Genomic DNA, 11,488 nt, shown 5'->3' with positions numbered 1-11,488 from the left:
TTGCGCCTCTTGATAATCCCTCTTTCCTAGCCCCTTCATCCCCAGGCAACCACTGACCTGCTTTACTTCATTACAGATTACTTTACATTTTCAAATTCCATAAAAAGAGACTCATACAATATGTATATTCTATGTCTGGCTTCTTTCACTCAGTATAACTATTATCAAATCCAATTTTGCTGTTCTGTGTATCAATGACTCATTTCTTTTTATTGCCGCGGAGTATTTCATTTGTGAATAAACCACAATTTATTTATCTCTTAACCTACTGATGGACATCTGACTTTTTTCAAGTTTTCAGCAATTGCAAATATAGCTGCCATGAATATTCATGTACAAGTCTTTGTATAGACATATGCTTTCATTCTCTTGCATAAATACCTAGGAGTGGAATGTCTGGATCATATGGTAAGTGTATATTTAGCTTTTTAAGAAACTGTCAAACTGTTTTCCAAAGTAGTTGTATCATTTTAAATTCCCACCAGCTTTCTTTTGATTAGTGTTAGCATAGTATATCTTTTTCCATCTTTTCTTAACCTATTTGTGTCTATGTACTTTAAGTGGGTTTCTTGTAAACAACATATAGTTGGGTCTTCCTTTTTTATCCATTCTGAGAATCTCTGCCTTTTAGTTAAGGATGCTTAAACAATTTACATCTATTGTCTATGATTATTGGTATGAGTTTGTTAAAATCTACCATCTTGTTATAGGTTTTACATTTGTCTCAACTATTCTTTGTTCATTTTTTGCTCTTTTGCTGCATTATTTTGGATTAATCCAGTATTTTTTCTGTTTACACTTTATTTCCTTTGTTGGCTTATTAGCTTGTTAGCCATAACTCATTGTCTGTGTGTGTGCATATGTGTATGAAGTAATTGCTTTTGGTTTATAGTATTACATATTTAACTAATCACAGACTACCTCCAATTAATATTATAAAACTTTACGTATAGTATAAGAAACTCACAATAATATAGTACTTTCATTTCTACCTTCATAACCACTGTACTATTACTTCAAACATTATATTCCTGTTATAAACCTGGCACTACTGTCATTACTTTTACTGTCAATAGTCAATTATCTTTAAGAGATTTTAAAAATAAACATATTAACACACAGTTTCCATTTGGTGCTCTTCATTCCTCTGTGTAAATTCAGATTTACATTTATGATCTGCCTTCAAACTGAAGGACTTTTGGCATTTCTTATCAATGAAGGTCTGCTGGTTATTAATTCTTTTAGCTTCTGTCTGCCTGAAAACGTTTTTATTTCACCTTAATTCTGAAAGATATTTTCAGTGACAGTTTTTCTTTCAATACTTTAAATATTCTACTCTATTGATTTGCAATGGAATGCTCCACTGAATTTTTTTTCCTGTGAGAAGTCTGTTGCCATTCTTACTTTTGTTATTCTGTACCTAATATGTCCTTTTTCTCTGAGTCTTTAAGAATTTTTCTATAACACTAGTTTTAAGGAATTTTATTATGACATGCTTTGATGAAGTTTTCTCCAAGTGTCTTGCCCTTGGGTTTATATTTTTCCTCAAATTTTGAAAAAATTTCAGCCATTATGTCTTAAAATATTTTTCTGACTCTCCCTTCAGGAACTCCAATTTCATGTACACTAGGCATCTTTACATTATTCTACTGCTCATTAACAATTTATTTTTCAGTCTTTTTCTTTCTGTGTATTGTCTTGTATAGGTTATTTTGCTCTGTCCTCAAGTTCATTACTCTTTTCTTCTGCAGTTTCTAACCTGTTCCTAATACCATCCAATATGTTTTTCAACTCAGTAATTTTTTTATCTCTAGAAGTCTGATTTGAGTCTTTTAAAAATCTTTTGTGTCTCTACTGAACATATTCAATCCTTCCCTATCTTCTTGAACATATGAAATATAGCTGTAATAACTTGTAATGTCTTGGTCTAGTAAATCTATCATCTTTATCATTTCTGGGTCTGTTTCTGTTAACTGATTTGTCCCTTTATTATGCGTCATATGTTCCTGCCCCCTTTGCATGCCTGTCAATTTTTATTGGATGCCAGACATTGTAAATTTTACCTTGTTGAGTACTAGGTATTTTGTATCCCAGTAAATATTCCTTGATGCTGGATATTTTTGCATATCACTAAATAGTCTTGAACTTTTTTCCTGGGCCATAGTCAAGTTAGTTGGAAATAATCTGATCCTTTTGAAGCTTGATTTTGTAGACTGGACCAGAGCAATATTATTCTAGGACAAATATTTCCTCACTACTATATCAGTATCCTTTTGAGTACTCTACCCGGTGCTCTATCGATTACAAGTTTTTCCACTAAGGCTATCAGGAGAGATAATTTTCCAGATTTTGAGTGAATTCCAGTTATCGTTTTCCCCATTACTTTTAAGCAGTTATTTCCTCAGCCTTAGATTTTTCCCTCAATGCATATGATGATCAGAACTAAAATGAAGAACTGAAGGGACTCTGAAGATCTCCAGAGCTGCTGATCTCCTTTCCCTTCTCCTTTATTTCTCCCTCCCTCTTTTCCTCCCTCTCTCTTCCTCCCCCTTTCTCCCTCTTTCTCTCTCTCTCTCATCTTCCTCCTCTAGTACTCCATTCTGCAAATTCTAATTACTTTAGCCTTGATGAAATCTCAGTTTTGTTTCCTCAACTCAAAGACTTTGTTAAGCTCCATATAGGTTCCTCTTTGCTGTATATAGCTGGAAACTCTCCAGACAGTCAGCTGGGATAATCATAGGCTCACCTAATTTTCCCCCCTCTCATGAGGAAAGAAATGCTGTCCTTTCTTTCCTTGTGTCCCTAGTGTCTGAAAACTATGTATTTTATATTTTGTCCAAGATTTTAACTTTTTAAATCCAGTGCCTATTACCTCATCTTAACCAGAATCAAAAGTCTACAATAAACATATTAAGTCTTTAGCATTTTTTTTCCACTTTCCTACCCCACCTTCTTCCTCCTAATGCCTCTTTCAGAAAAAAACCCTACTCAAAGTCTTGTGCATAATTTCTGAACTTTCTACCTCTTCATTCTATAAATTATCTAAATCTATAACCACTTCTTAATTCCTTCTCTCCCTCCCCTTAAGCCAAACTTCTCAGCTCCATCAGGGTTATCAATTTACAGTTATCATCTTTTCACTTTGTATCTTCAGTATCTTTCTACATCCTAACTCTTTAGCTTCACTACTCTTTCTCAAATCTATCTCCTCTTCTTTAAATAATGTTAGTTTTCCCAGAGTTCTGGCTTTAGTCATCTTTTCTTCTAACTCTATAGAATCTTCCAGACTGTATTAGTCTTCTCAGGCTGCTGTAACAGTATACCACAGATTTTGTGTCTTAACAGGAATTTGTTTTATCACAGTTCTGGAGCATGGAAGCTCAAGATCAAAGTACTAGCAGGGTTGATTTTTGATGAGGTGTTGTTTCATGGCTTGTAGATAGCTACGTTCTCACTGTGTCCTCACATGACTTTCCCTCTGTTCATGTGTTCCTGGTATCTCTTCTTCTTATAAGGACACCAGTCCTATGGGATTTAAGGCTCCAACTTTATGACATCATTTAACATAATTACTCCTCTTAAAGTCCTATCTCCAAATACAATCACATTAGATAATAGAGCTTCAATGCGTGACTTTTGCAGGAACACATTTCATTCCATGACACTGACTTCCTTTCCCATAACTTCAACTTCTCACTGCTACTAAATTCACGTCTCTAACCCAAGCTCTCTCCTGAGCATCAACCCACTTACCTAAACCCCTTTTTAAACTTTGCTATTTGGATATTATACCTGCATTCTACTGAATGTGTTCAAAATTCAACCTCATTATCTATCCCCTCCATATTAGGTCTCTTGAGTTCACTCTCAAAGTAAATAAAATCACCTTTCATCCAATCTATCTACCAAAAAATGTGGGAGTCATTCTTTATCTTCCTGCCTCTCATTTACCCACTTAAACCAATTGTCTGCCAAGTTTTTTCAAGTTTGTTCCCTTAATATCCTTGAAATGTACTTCTTTCTCTTTATTTCCACTGACATTACCTTAGTTCAAAAACTTATACAATCTGGTTAGGTTGTAATATATCTAGCTCCAGGCTCATATCTTTCTAGCCATGTTCCACTCTACTGTCATAATAACACCTTTAAAAGACACACCTGAAAATATTATCTGCATGTTACCATTCTTCAAAGATTTCAGCCTATCACTGATGTCAGGATGACCTATAAGGCTCTTTCATAACCTAGTTACCAGATGTCTGTCTAGTTTTTCTCTTCACTGCCTCTCTTTCTGAACTCTAACACTTCTACCCTACGTTCTGTAACAAATTATTTGTAATTCGTCATATGCAGCTTGTTATATTAAGTCTTCATGACACATCTGTGTTACTCTCTCCAGAGTGTTCTTCTCTTGGCTAATTGTTTTATTCCTCAAATATCAATACAGAGGTGATTATTGCCTCCCAATAAATAGCTACTGAAAATTGGACTTCTTCATCCTTCTTAGTCTGAATTAGGTAAGTGTCCCCTTCCAAGTTTCCTCTATCGCATCTCTAATGATACTTCTAATGATAATGAATTCATTTGCCTGGTCCTCTATTAGACGTAGTCTTCTAGAGAATTATATTCTATCCTTTATTTCCATAACCAGTACCTAGTACAGTAGCACTTACAAAACAAAGTTTGATGAAGGAATGCCTTAATAAGTAAAAGGTTGTAAGTTATTCCACTGGGCCATAAACTCATTCTATATACCTAAAAGAGGTCTAGAACACATCTTATGTATTGTAAATAAGTACGTATTTTATATTTCTATATTAGAAAATAGCTGCATTAGAAAATGCATTGCTGGAGTTCCCATCATGGCTCAGCAGAAACAAATCTGACTAGCATCCATGAAGACACAGGTTCAATCCCTGACTTTACTCAGTGGGTTAAGGATCCAGCGTTGCTATGAGCTATGGTGTTGGTCGCAGACACCGCTTGGATCTGGCATTGTTGTGGCTGTGGTGTAGGCTGGCAGCTACAGCTCTGATTCAAACCCTAGCTTGGGAACCTCCATATGCCACGGGTGCAGCCCTAAAAAGACAAAAAAAAAAAACCACAGAAAATGAATTGCTGAAAAATTATCACTCAATTTTCTTTAGTCAGCCAGAGATAATACACAACAACTTTACTCTCATGCAGGAAATGTCTTTATTTTGTTTATGTTAAACTTTAGGTTAGAGAGCTATTTATAAGAGTAGATAGTTATAAAAACATTCATGTTGATTCAGTGCAGTACAACATAATAGTCAAGCATTTAAAAGGCTAGTCATCCATGTTTCACTTCCAAGTCAGCTGGCTCATTACTTGATCCCTACTCTTCAACTAATACTGTTCTTTCTAAGACCTCAAGCTCCCTTAGAATCTTAACTCCAGATTTAGGTTTCACTGTCTTTCAGGATTCCCTTGTGGCATAGGGGGTTAAGGATCTGGCATTGTCACTGCAGCAGCTTGGGTCACTGCTGTGGTGTGGGTTCAGTCCCTGGCCCAGGAACTTCCTCCTGCTGCAGATATAGCCAAAAAAAAAAAATTTTTTTCACGGTCTCTCAATCCTAATTCAGTGATATTTTCCCACCACTTTTCCTTTAATCAAGTAACTTTTCTTTCTAAAATGCTGCCCAGATCCTTTCCAGACTCAACAGCTTCTTCTCTTCTTTTCCACAGCTTTCCAGATATTCACAGCCAACATGGGTATTTCTCTACCCATCTGTGCTATCCTTGTCTTCAGTCTCTTCACTCATTTTGAATTCCTTCCTCAAGATATTCCAGTTCTTCACATTACCTGCCAACTCCAAGTGTAAAGTTGCTCCACTCCAGGTAAAAACATCACTATCACATAGGCTGCCTGGCACAGGAGTCCTGAATGGAACAGAACACTGACATTCTGAAACCTAAATAATACCCTGAGTAATCTTGCCCAAGGAAACTCTCAACTTCTATTCAAATTTTTCAAAAGGACATTTTCAATAAACATTTCAAGGTGAATGTGTGAGTCATAGTGAGGTCACCTAGAGTCTTATGTTACCTGTGGCATATCTGGCCTTGCAGCCCTTCTCTTACCCCCACAGCTAGCATAAATTCCACTGTTCAGTCTGCTCCTAGTCTGAGTCCAAACCAAACTTTCAGCTTCAAAAAGAAGTTAGTTTTATTACTTCTCTGACCTGGACTCTGGGCCCCAGTTTCTGAAGTTTGTGTTTGTGGCTTGATACTAGAACTCTGTCTGACTTAAAACTGGGCTGTGGTAGTTAACTTTATGAATTAGCTTACAGGCCATGAGGTGCCCAGATATTGGGTTAAACATTATTTCCAGGTGTGTCTGTTTCTAGTTAGTGTTTCTTTCCATCAAAATGGATACTCTCCCAGCCATTCAACTTGGCCAAGATCTAGCTCTTTGTTTGCTCTTTCTGTTCTATAATAAATGTAAAATGTAATTTGGGAGCCAATAACCATTCAATCCTGAAGAATTAGATTAACCTACTTTAACCCAAAACACAAGCCCAAACTTTTTAAATGCACTTATCTTCATGAAACCTATGAGATGTCAGTGTAATTTAGTTCTTGAGAATAAAGTACAAGGTTTGACAGTCTGCTGAGTGTAGTTCACAGATCAAAAACTAATCAAAAATTGACTTTTCACATTTATAAACTTACTTATTCCTAATTATTCCTCCGTGCTTTACTTCTTGTACTTTTAAGCAATACAAAAATAAAGAACAGGCCTGAATAAAGGGAATGGTTATTCATCAGTGGTAGAGAATGCTATTTAAAACAACTTCATTTCAGTATATGAACACATGTTTAAAAAGTGGCTCTATGTATACACAAACATTTAACACTTTTGGCATGTTATTTTCTCTATCAGTAACATGGTACATATCACTTAGTTAACAATGAATTTTGCACTAAATGATACATTGGACTTTAGTAAACACAAACATTCTGACCTAATTTAAAAATATATATAACATAAATAATAGGACAAAATAAATTGCATTACATATTTTAGTGTAAATGATTTTCTATTTTATATATATATGTATATATATATATATATATATATATATAAAGTAGATTATGATATGCAAAGATAGTGACTAAATACCAATCTCCCTGACTACACTTTCTGCCCTCAAAGATTTGGGGCCCTTTCCTGAATTTTAGTAACAGAGATATATAGTTCTCTATAACTTTGCACAATCTTTCTGAAAACAACTCATAATTTGCCATAAATCTTGAGGCCCAGTTTTCTTGAGTGCTCAGATGTAGGGATAAGTCAAAATAGGCAGTGAGAGAATGTGGCCGAAAGGAAAGAAAGGGAAGGGAAAGAATTACCATTTATCGAAAGCCTGCCACAAGTCAGGCACTATATTGATTCAGTTATTTTATCTAATCCACAGAAGTATCTTAGCACTTATTATATTCATTTTGTATATGAGAAAACTAGTGCCTAGAGAAATACACTCACTTCCCACAAATGACCTGGTTAGAGAGCAACAGAAGTCAAAGCATAAACCCAGCTCTCTCTGATTCTAAAGCCCACACTCCTTCCATAAAACTGGTATGTATATCTATATATAACTCCAATGCATATCCAGTATACTTATGTATACCCATGTGAGCATCCAATAGACATAGATAAATAATCTGCAGTAGGAAATAGATGCCCAACACTACCAAAATAATGGATGAGACTGAGTATGGACACACACCTGTATGTAATGCCTACTTATTGGCTGTTACCATTATGCTGTGCTAGTCTTTGGAAACACAGAAGTGAAAGAGGCCATTAACCTCAAAAGCCTATAGTCTAGAAGGGTAGAGGCAAGCAAACACATATTTCAATACCAAATGATAAGTGCTAAGGTGGTGGTGCACACAGACCACCATGAGAATGCCCACCAGATGACTTGGAGATGAGGATAGGGACAAGGAGTGACAGAATACCTCCTGGAGATGATGCTCCAACTCACACAAGACAGGCAGAAATTACCCAAGTGAAAAAAAAAGAATGGGAGGGCATTCAGGATGCCGGCAAGACATGTGCAAAGACGGAAGAGAGAAGGAGCCTGACCACCTGGACAAATGCAGGTGGGTTGGTATGGCAGATGTGAGAGCTCAAAAAAGGGAGGAGTAGGAAGACTCCCACTTTGTTGGTTTGGGTGACTGGGTAGATTACTGTGCCATCTTTTTGGACATAAAATTGATTATGTCCCTCCTCCACTGAAAACTCATTAATGACTAGTGTTGCTATTAGAATAAAGGCTAAATTGCTGAGCATGACTTATAAACATCTGCCTCCCACTCTGTGATGCTCCTGTCCTTACAGTGCGCCCTCTTTCTGCCCAGCCCAGTGTCTTACACCTCCTAATCCTTCTACCATCTCTCCCTGCCCCTTCATATCTACCACCTCAGCCTAAGTGTTACTTACTTAGAAAGGCTTTCTCTGGCCTTCTGATCAAGGTAAGATGACTACAATGCATCTTATGGTGTCAACTTCAGCCTCACAGTTCTTACCACAACTAAAATTATAGTCTCTTTGTTTACTGTAGTGTTCAATACCTGCCTCTGTCAAAAGATACTCTTGATCCTTAGTGATTAACCCAATGCCAACTATTTATAAAGACCCTGTAAAAACATGGAATGGTGGATTCTGAAAAGAGTACAGGAGTTTCATGGTAGGAAGAGAGTTTAAGTGTGCACCAGTATATCTGTGGAACATCCACATGGAAATGTTCATATTTTTTCTCTTTAGAATTTTTGTTTTAGTATGCAGGTGGGAGTTCTGAGCAGAGCACAAATCTAAGAGTAAATAGTAAATAGAGAGCATTAAAGCAATGGGAATTGATTAAGTAAACAGAGAAATAAATGGGAAAGAGGAAGACATCATTACTGAGTACAAGGCATTTAAAAAGCAGATAAATATGTAAAACCTAATTGGAGTAGCCAGAGAGATAGAAAGAAAACTGCAAAACAAAATAATAACAATTGGCATCAGATAGTCAAGGTAAGAAAACTATCTGATAAGAAAATATAGCCATAAAAAATATCTATATCTTTTTTTTTCTTGGAAAGAAGTCAGGTAATAAGGTCTGAATACATAGTGTTGGATTTTTTGGTTACTTTTTGCTTAATTTTTTCCAGGTTTATTGAGATATAATTGTCATACTCTTGTACAACATGTACAATGTAATGATTTGACATTATAGATTGGATTTTTCATTTCTAAGGGTCACTGACCACCTAAAAAGAAGACACTTTCTTTTGTGGAGCAATAGGAGGAACTGGTGTATTTTTCAATCATTTAACTATTCTCAATGAATGTCAACTAAGCACCAGACCCTGTACTTGTTGGTGGAGACCAACGACAAACAAAAGAATGTTTCCTATCTTCATGGAGTTTAATGCAGTAGAGACCAAGGCATAAATACAGATTTGTCACAATACAAGTGACTTAATTCTTATTTTCTTATACCCAGAAGCTTCAGAAATTCCTGTTATCTGCCTGGCCCTATAGGCATGGGTTATTGACTCCAGAGAAGAGTGTAAAAAGTATTATAACTGGCTATAATCAAACCTGTGCTCTCACAGTACGTACAAGAACTATTCCAGCCATGAAGTCAAGGAAGGCTTCCCCCAAAACATAGTGAGTCAGGAAAATTAGAGATGACAGTGCTAAAGAGAGGGAAACATTTGCCATTGTTAAAAAACAAAATTCTCAGAATTGGGTGGGTTTAAACAGAAATATGAACAAGTGAAACAGCAAAAGGAAAAATGAGTGAATATTAATACCTACCTCCATCTCTGTGACTATTAATACCTACTTCCATTTCTGTGGTTTGTGGGTAAAAGAATGAGCAACTTCCACTTAATATTATAGTATTTTGCTTTTTACAACCGCACCTATGGCATATGGAAGTTCCCAGACTAGGGGTTGAATCAGAGCCACAGCTGCTGGCCTACGCCACAGCCACAGCAACGCAGGATCCAAGCTGAGTCTGGGACCTATACCACAGCTCACAGCCATGCCAGATCCTTAACCCACTGAGCGAGGCCAGGGATTGAACCTGCATTCTCATGGATACTAGTCAGATTTGTTTCCACTGAGCCACGACAGGAAAGCAAAACTTAATCTAACACTTAATCTAATCCAAAATCTAACACTTGGTACTATATCGTATTATTTTTTTACTTCGTCTTTATGAAAGAAGGCATTCTTTCTGCCTATCTTTTTGCTTTACTTCCACAAATGTTATTGATTATTTGAAGTAGCAAAACTTTTCTCTTGAGGTGGTAAAACAGAATATTTATTCAGGGAATTCCATCTGGTGCCAAGTTACTTGCCAATGGAAAGGTGACAAAACAGTTATTTGTGAGTTTTAATTCCATATCCTTTTTAAAAATTTTATTGGTGTATGGTTGACTTACAACGTGTTCGTTTCAGGTGTACAGCAAAGTGAATCAGTTATACACACACGTATATCCACTTTCCCAGACTCTTTTCCCATAATGGTTATTAGAGAATATTGACTAGATTTCCCTGTATGCAGTAGGTCCTTGTTAGTTATCTTTAATTTAATATCTTATTTAGAATGTTTTAGTAGCCATTAGAATATATATATATATATATGTGTGTACATATATAACTTTTATCATGAAGTTCTCTTTTAACTTTAAAAATGGGATTGTCAAACTTTAGATTCTGTAACTGGACTTTGATATGAAAGATGATAATACTTAAATTAAGAGCAAGAACTAGTAGCTAAAATAATATAAAATAAATTAAATAAAACATTAAATTAAAGCAGAAGAGAAATCAGAGGGCATGATTTCTTTTTATCAGGTGCAAGATATTCAAAAAGAAAAAGTAGGAGTTCCCATCGTGGCACAGTGGTTAATGAAACCAACTAGGAACCATGAGGTTGTGGGTTCGATCCCTGGCCTTGCTCAGTGGGTTAAGGATCTGGTGTTGCCATGAGCTGTGGTGTAGGTCGCAGACACAGCTTGGATCCCGTGTTGCTGTGGCTCTGGGGTAGGCCGGCGGCTACAGCTCCGATTAGACCCCTAGCCTGGGAACCTCCATATGCTGCAGGTGTGGTACTAGAAAAGACAAAAAGACAGGAAAAAAAAAAGGAAAGAAAAAGTATCATTGCTTTTTCTTTCAATGTGTTTGCTTTTTTGTCATAGTTTTCCTTTATTATTGCTCTCCATTCCTCTGAGTGGCTTGCTCTAATCATTCTTAAAATCCTGCTTTTGTTTCTATTTCCCCCCAATCTTCAAATTAGCATTAACTGAAACTGCAAGAAAATTAAAATTTGGGGATATCTACAAAACATGTTGTTTTTACTTAACATATATCTATAATTTTAGGGTTTTCTTATACTTTTTATTTCTCCCTGCTTTTGTTGTTGGAGATGAGAAAGGAATCCTTTTTTCTCTTAGTGTT

This window comes from Phacochoerus africanus, chromosome 6 (genome assembly GCF_016906955.1).
Source record: "Phacochoerus africanus isolate WHEZ1 chromosome 6, ROS_Pafr_v1, whole genome shotgun sequence".
NCBI lineage: Eukaryota > Metazoa > Chordata > Mammalia > Artiodactyla > Suidae > Phacochoerus > Phacochoerus africanus.
The sequence above is the reverse complement of the archived record's forward strand: the minus strand, read 5'-3'. Positions refer to the sequence as shown.